The 7,873-nt window shown below is 41.7% G+C and overlaps 1 pseudogene; it reads right to left on the bottom strand.

The window, feature by feature from the left end:
• Positions 1 to 260: 260 nt before the first annotated feature.
• On the bottom strand, positions 261 to 7,573 carry LOC129354211 (ankyrin repeat domain-containing protein 1-like; annotated as a pseudogene).
• Positions 7,574 to 7,873: the final 300 nt, after the last annotated feature.

Below are 7,873 nucleotides of genomic sequence, written 5' to 3'. Positions count from 1 at the left end.
TAGAAGTAAAGACACTTGTATGATCAAATATTCTAGTAAAAGTAAAAATAGCCTCAACTGCTTTACCAAAGTTAATGTTATTTGTTACTTCTGTCATTTCTGAATTAAGATATTCCATTGTTCGTCTGACTTTTTTGTAATGTAATTTTTTTAAACACACAGCTATTTTTTACTTTAACTAGACTGAAAAATTCAGCAAGTGCTGTCAGCTGCTAACTTTTCTATCCATGTCTGCTGAAGACAAACAAGAATAAAACAAGTTCAAATCAAAGACAAGTTTATTAAATATTTATATTTCAATCAATAAAAACCAAGTTACAGACATCTTACAAAATCCATTTGTTTCAATAACTTTGCATGTCAAACTTCCTCTGAACCATCAGCAGCATTCCAGCTCTGTCTCTCTGTTCATCAGCGTCATAATTAGAGGTGGAGCCTGAATATCCTAATGGTCACCTGATGGGAGAACGTTTTGAGAACTCTCTATCAGTTTTTGTCCCGAACAGAAGGGTGAAAAGGAGCAGGACATTTACAGATCATCAGAATGAATAAAAACTAGAAGGAAAGGAGAGAGATTCTGTCCAACCTGGAGATCAAACTTACTTCGTTCTGACTTATTTCCCTTTAACAGCACAAAGCAGACGATTTGCTTCAGGTGCAGATCAGCACAACGAACCGCTCACTGTTAGATAAATCACATCTGGCAATAAATAAATATTTCATTCATCCATAAATTAATCACCATCAGGTGCATTGTCACTGAACTCAACTCAGCTCAATATTAAATAAAGGAAAACAGAAGAAATCGTCTTCAGCTGGACACCGACCAGCAGCGTCCAGCTGACTCCGAAGAGACAAAACTCTTCCTGCTTGGATTCACATTGTCAGTGAATGTTCCCTGATGGAGACCAAAGGTCAAATGAGCCAGCGGGTTGCCGGTTCAGATCCCTGAATCGTCTGTTTTCTGCAGACAGTCCAGGCCATCAGGGCTTCTCCTCGTTGAAGTTACACAGCAGGCTCTTGGCTCCGTTCTGCCATGAATACAGCGTCTCCATTGGAGTTTTTCCATCCTGCAGAGAAGGAGCAGACCAGACTGAGCTCTACTGGACCTGGACCCATGTTGGAGTCCAGCAGCGCCGATGGGACTTACGTTGTTCTTGGTGCTGAGGCTGGCGCCATACATCATCAGCAGCTTGATCATCTTGAATCGGTTTATCCTCACAGCGTCGTGCATTGGTGTGTCTCCGTCCTGCAGGCAGACACAAAAACAACCAGAAACGTTAAATACACTGCAAAAACACAAAACCCTATCGAGTAGTTCTGGTCTACTCTCTGCTCAAAATAAGATGGTACACTTGAAATAAGACAAAAATATTATAAGTCAATAATTCCTTAATATTCATGGAAAAGTACAAGTTCCACTGCCAGATTATTTCACTCATTTTACATGTGATAAGTGAAATAATCTGCCAGTGGAACTTGTAGTTTTCACCAACATTATGAAATTATTGACTTAACACATTTTCTTGCAGAAAAGTTAGTTGTAAGTTAGTTTTGTCTTATTTCAGGTGTCCTAAGATTAAAGTACTTGGTAAGGTTTTTGGATTTTTGTGGGGTATTAGAGAAATCAGAGGCGACCTGCAGCGTTTATGGATCCAACAACCAGATGAGTTGTTGAGTGTCTGAATGCTCACTCTGTCTCTGGCGTTGACGTCGGCTCCAGAGTGGATCAGATGCTCGGCGCACTCGCAGTGTCCGGTCCTCACAGCGACGTGAAGAGGCGTGCTCTGCAGCTGAGTGCATCAGGAGGAGGAATCATCATCTAAAACACATCTGCACACGCAGTACCGCGTGTCGCCACCAGGGAGAGGCAAACTAACCTTGTCTCTGCTGGTGAACTTGGCTCCCTGGTGGAGCAGGAGCTGCAGGGCTGGCAGGCTGCCTCCCCTGCAGGCCCAATGGACGGCTGTGGCTCCAGCTGCAACACAAACACACACACATCACTGTCAGGCTGTGTGTGTCATGGGGTCTGTGAGACAGAAGAAGAGAGAGCAGGACCTTGTCTTTCTGCTCTATGGCGGCGCCGGCCTCCACAAGTCTTCTCATCACCTCCACATGTCCTTTGAAGGAAGCTTTGTGCAGAGCAGTTCTCTGAAACTGGAAAATAAAAAGCATTTTATTCACAAACTCCATAAATTAGAGACATTTCCATGGTTTTTAACAGTTCCTCTCTCACGTTATCTGCAGCGTTTGGGTTTCCTCCGTCGGCCAGGTACTTCTCCACCACAGGAAGTTTGTTCTCCATAACCGCCGTGAGGAACAGCTGCTCATCCACCGTTTCTGGCTGGAAAACACAGAAAGGGCAGCAGAGTTTAAACTGCCCTTTCTGTCAAACAATGCTTTGCTGCCGTAACCAATCCAGTCCAGAACCTTCCAGTCCAGATCCTTCCATCCTTCCATGGAAGTCCAGAACCTTCCATCCAACTGGTTCCAGTTGGACCAGTTGGTCCAACTGGTCCAACTGGTCCAACTGGAACCTGCTCTGGTTCAGGTGAAAACAACCTGACGATGTCCTACCACTGTCTCTGGTTCCGGTTCAGTTTTCTTGAACACAGAAGACTTCCTCTCCTTCCTCCTCTTCCTCAGCTGCAGGATGTTGAACAGATCGTCCACAGTCTCCAGCTTCAGCCTCCCGCTTCTGTCCGTCTGATGGAGCAGAGACAAAAACAGTTTTTAAAAGGCCACAAAAACCAGAGGAATGAGAAATAGGTTTCAGAGAGAACCCTGTCGGCACTGAAAATGTCCCTTAGATTCATTCACAGCAGACTGGGAAAAACACCTGGAAGATGCCCAGTAAATGCAGGAAGACACTGAAAACATCAGTTTTAGAAATCCATTCTAAAGCTACACAGAGCATTTAGTGAAGTTCTAAGAAAGCACCCAGTAGGTCAACAGAAAACTTGAAACATGTCCTCTACAGTCCACCAAGATACCAGGAGACACATTACCTTATGAAGTAGAGATGAGTTGCAGAAAACATCCAGTATCCCAGGAAGGGAAACCGTTTTTGAAAACCTGTTTTATCTTTGACTATAAAAAATAAAACATGGGTTTTTTTTCTAAATAATCCAAATTACTGCTGTTACTTTTTGATTGTGTAACTTAACAAATGGCACCCTTTAACATTTTAACCTTTTTAGAAAGGATGAGTTGTAATGTGTGTTGCTGCATTTCATTTGTAAATATCATATATTGTATGCTATGTTTTAAATCAATATTCAGCTGCACATATCTTCTGAAGATGATGGGATTAGCTTTTGGCCTGGCAAATAAATAGGTAATTGATTAATCCACGTTGTTATGCACTTCAGTAGCTCCAGGGGGCAGCACAGGCAGGTGAAACTGCGCAGTAAGCCTGAAATCAAAGCGGAGTTTCAACTTTGTCCTAGTTTAAGTTCAAGGAAGAAATGAAGAGCAAAGAAGAAGCTTGTGAGCACAAAATGAACATATGGAACATTATATTTCATATTAGTTTTTAATGTCACCAAATTCTCATGTTAGCATGTGACAATGCAACTCATCAACATTTAAACTTTCTAACTGGTAAAAGATGTTAAAGATTTTTTTAAAACCTCTTTAAAACACTGAGATGTTTTTCTTTAGAACCAGGAATGTGACGGAAACAAGAGTTTAGTTTATGAGTAAAGAAGCTTGATTCTGGTTCTGGTTCTGGTTCTGGATCCAGCAGAGCAGACTCACGTTCAGAGCCAGCACGCTGACCTCCTCCTCCGCAGCTCCGCCTCCCCCTGGCAGCTCCTGGAGCGACCGACGGTCATCCCGCTTCTCCTGGTGGACGGCTGCCTCGTACTTGACCCCCGGGAAGTCGCTGGAATCTTTGACCTCTGACCTCTTCCCGGTCACCTGGAGCGATGAGACGCAACGTTTCAACACACAAACCTTATGGTGTCTAAAATGTGTTTTAGTATTTTTCTGCAATATTTTGAAAATATTTCTGCTAATTAAATAAAATAATTTCTTTTGAGCACTGAAGTCGTATTAAAAACAAAACGTCATTTATGGTGAAGATGCAACAATAACTGATGTTCAATTGTATATTTACACGCCTCTAATCAGGCACACCATCATTCCCAGTTAATAGAGCAGAACCTACCAGTTCTTCCACACTCAGCAGTCCCATCCCGAGAAGCTTGGAGGTTCTGGGACAGATTTGGGTCCTGCGGTGTCCCGGTACTGTCCCTCTGCGTCTGTCCCTCTGCAGCCTGCGGCTCTTTTATATGAGGCAGGAAAAGCGTCCAGTCGGCGTCGTGTTACTGTCCTCGTGCTGCTGGGACGCGTCCGGCCCCCAGTCCTCCCAGTTTGGACATCAGTGTGTCAGCATGCAAAGATGGAGCACAAGACAGAGGTGTCACTCTGCTGACATGTCAAGGTGAAAACTCTTTCTGTACATTTTATTTTGTTTCATCTGGGAACTTGAAAATGTTTAAAAGAAAAACTTTTAATTTTCTAGTTCTCATTTTTCTTTTTATTTTATCTTTTAATTTATCTGATTGTATTTTTTGATTTAGGTTTTTAGCTCATTTTGCACATGTACGTTTTAATTTGCACTGTATTTTATTTTGGGGTTTTTAGCTCGCTTTTCAGAAAAATGTGACTTTGTTTTAATATATCATTTAAATTCTAATTGTCGTCAAAGTTACAAGGAAATTTGTACATTTTTTGTAAAAATGTTTTGAAAGAAATGTATCTAATTTTCTTTTAGTTGTAGTAGAAATATTTCTTTTTCACTAAATGATTCAATTTTTCTTGAAGTTGAGATTGAAGAGTAAATTATTATATTTTTATTCACTATTAACCATAAATCCTGGAGAGTCAAATTAAATTTATTTGTATTTTATATCAGGAAAACACAATACAGCCAGCAGTTATGAAACAAGCAATAAACATGATTTTTTGTCAAATATCAAAAACCAAATCATTTCGTCAAGTCATCTTTAAAGTGATCATCAAACATATTGATCAATGATGATCAAGAGATGGATTTTTATCCTTGTTTCCTGAGGCAAACTCAGAGTTTCAGCTGTTTATATGTAACTTGAATTAATTTGACGTTAAAATTAATTTGGATGTGAATTTGAATCAGAGTGTGCCCTCTCGTCTACTCTCCATCTCTGTTAGTACAGTATAATTCTGTCCATCACCTGTGATGTGAGTCACTATTAATAGAAATCCTTTTTGTGTTGTATCCATCTAAAAAATTATCTAAACAAAGTTATATCGATAAAATGTGTATTTATGTGAATATTAAAACAGAAGCTGCTTTATGATGAAGATTTAAAAGTAAAACATTTGCTTCTAAACAAGTTGCTAATTAATGACAACTCAGCATCACTTTATCAAATTTATAGAGCAAAACTGAAAGCCAAACGATCTTTTAAATGTGGTTGTAAACAGAAGTGCAGCCGTGTTTAGAGGAGGCTCATGTTTTAAATCAAATGTGAAACAGAGTGATCCGTTTTCCCGTCATTAATCCCACCATGCGGAGCATGCAGGGAAAATGCAGTGATGTCACCATGAGGAGACAGGTCAGTGATGCTGGAGCAATAAATAGCTTCACTTCCAAACGTCTCGTCAGAGCGGGTGTCATCAGGACGTCCGTCAGCGGGGCGGTCACCTTCCTGGCCAGCTGGTCAATGTGGTCAAACTTCACGTTTCACATCAAACAGGGACGCATGAGCCACTCAGGCTGAGCTCATCGCTCACCAATCACAAGCCAGAGGCAGATCAATGTCAGGAATGATGGGCGGTCCAGTCACTGATGATCACTTAATGGTTTAAAACCAGTCAGAGACACGACAAGCTAAGATTAAACCTCTGAGTCGTGTTGATCTTCAAAAATGGGAAGATTTCCTGAGGAAACTGTCACTGCTTAGGAATCCACTGAACCTCCTCCTTGATTCAGCTGCTTCAGATTATAGAACCACTGGACCTGAAGGGACATTTATGTATGCTCCACCGACTCAGATTATATCAGGAATGAAGATTAGCTTCCATAACTACGCAGATGATGCACAGCTCACCAGGTGACTCTGGTGAGCTGTCCACCACTGAACCGTGTCATAAATGTGTGGATGTGCCAAAACTTTCTGAACAGAAACAAAACTGAACTTATCTGTGGAGCTAATGTAGGGCTATAGATCTAGTTGATTACTAGATCTATAGCTTTTTGATATTACTAGATCTATATAGAGCAACAGGGTCTTCACACGTCTGACTAGCAAAAGCCAGGCCTCCAGAACGCTGCTGATCGAGAAACTGCTGCTGGCGCTCTGACAAAAACTAGTAAGATGGAGCACATCACTCCCAGTCCTTCACTGAGAGAATAAGATGCTGTTTGCATTTTATAAATGACTGAATGTCTTAAAGATCTGCTGTTGCATCAACCTTCCAGAACCCTCAGGTCTGCTGGTTCTGGTTCTGCTCAGCATCAATGAATGAAACATTGACCAACAGACTGATGTGTAATGATGATTTTAACAATGGCTCCTGAGAAATGTACTGTCTGTTATTGGTTTCACAATTATTGGAAGGTTTTTGAAATGACTCATTTTCCAGACACCAAAAAACATGAACTAAAAAACTGGCTGGGTGTTTTTGTTTTTTCTTTGTTTTAGTTCAGACCCGAATGGAGGCAGAAAACCCTGAAAAATGTGATGATCGTACATCTCCTTTAATGCTGTGTGATCTGTGCAGAGGCTCCTCTCCCTGCAAACAGCCATGAGAATCAACAACAACAAGCCAGTTACTTCTGTGCGTGATGAAGTGTGATGTTCTGCTGACAGCGGCACAGCTTCATCAGCTTTTATCACCATCTCAGATAAAGAAGACAAACCAGAAACGAGCGCCACTCCTTCCTCATATCTTCCTGGGATGTCTGTCGTCAGCCCAGCAGCGTCTTCACACATTGTCTGTTTGTCAGAGCTGCTCGGTCAGCTGCATCCCGGTAGCCGGGTCAGGCGATAAACCCCAAGGGATGTATCATTGGATTCTGTAATTATAAATAGGCCCCTGCAGAATCGCTCCCTGGAAATAAATCTAGTTTACTCTATTATTAGCAGCATAAATCCTCCGCTCACCCAGAATCCCCGTTTGGCAGAAGAGGAAGGAGCTCCATGCGGGATTGGATGGAGGGTCTCAGAGCTGTTTATGAGGGTGAAGATAATCCTTCACTAAGAGACAACCTCCGATCGTAACTCACAGCATCCAAAAGCCTCCAGCACATGTCTGAAGGAGCGCTGACATCCTCACTTTACCTCAACAGCTTCTGATTTAACACAGAAAATAACAAACTTTACATCAACATCTGGAATAAAGTCTCTTTCTTTCTGTTGCACATCTGCTGCTTCAAACTCAACAATACATCAGACTGAAAAGAGTTCATGCTTGAATCTAGTGAGGAAGAAATCACTTTTTGATGTAAATTATGACCCAACCCCCAAACTAACCTCAGTCTGGGTTCGGCTGAACTGTGAACACCAAGTGGACCAGAGACCGCTCCAAAAGCAGGAAGTGGATTGCAACACAAGGTATTCTGGGTAACTACAAGCAAAACAAATGCGCTAGCCTCATATTGAGGGAGAAAAGCTTCTGTGTTTTATTTTTACGTAAGACTAAAAGGAAATACTCCAAACGCTAAAATCTGACGCCACTCCATTTATGTTTTCACTTGATGAAGAAAGAAGCTGCGTTCAGCGTCTTCAGAAGTTTTTGTGTCGTTTCCTTCGGTGGTTCTTGGTGCAGCGCCCCCACAGGCCAGGAGGGGAACAGCTTGGTTTGAGTCAGCAGAGAGAAAGAG

The sequence above is a fragment of the Poeciliopsis prolifica genome, unplaced genomic scaffold (assembly GCF_027474105.1).
Source record: "Poeciliopsis prolifica strain line A6 unplaced genomic scaffold, Auburn_PproV2 SCAFFOLD106, whole genome shotgun sequence".
NCBI classification, from domain to species: Eukaryota; Metazoa; Chordata; class Actinopteri; order Cyprinodontiformes; family Poeciliidae; genus Poeciliopsis; species Poeciliopsis prolifica.
The sequence above is the reverse complement of the archived record's forward strand: the minus strand, read 5'-3'. Positions and strand labels throughout refer to the sequence as shown.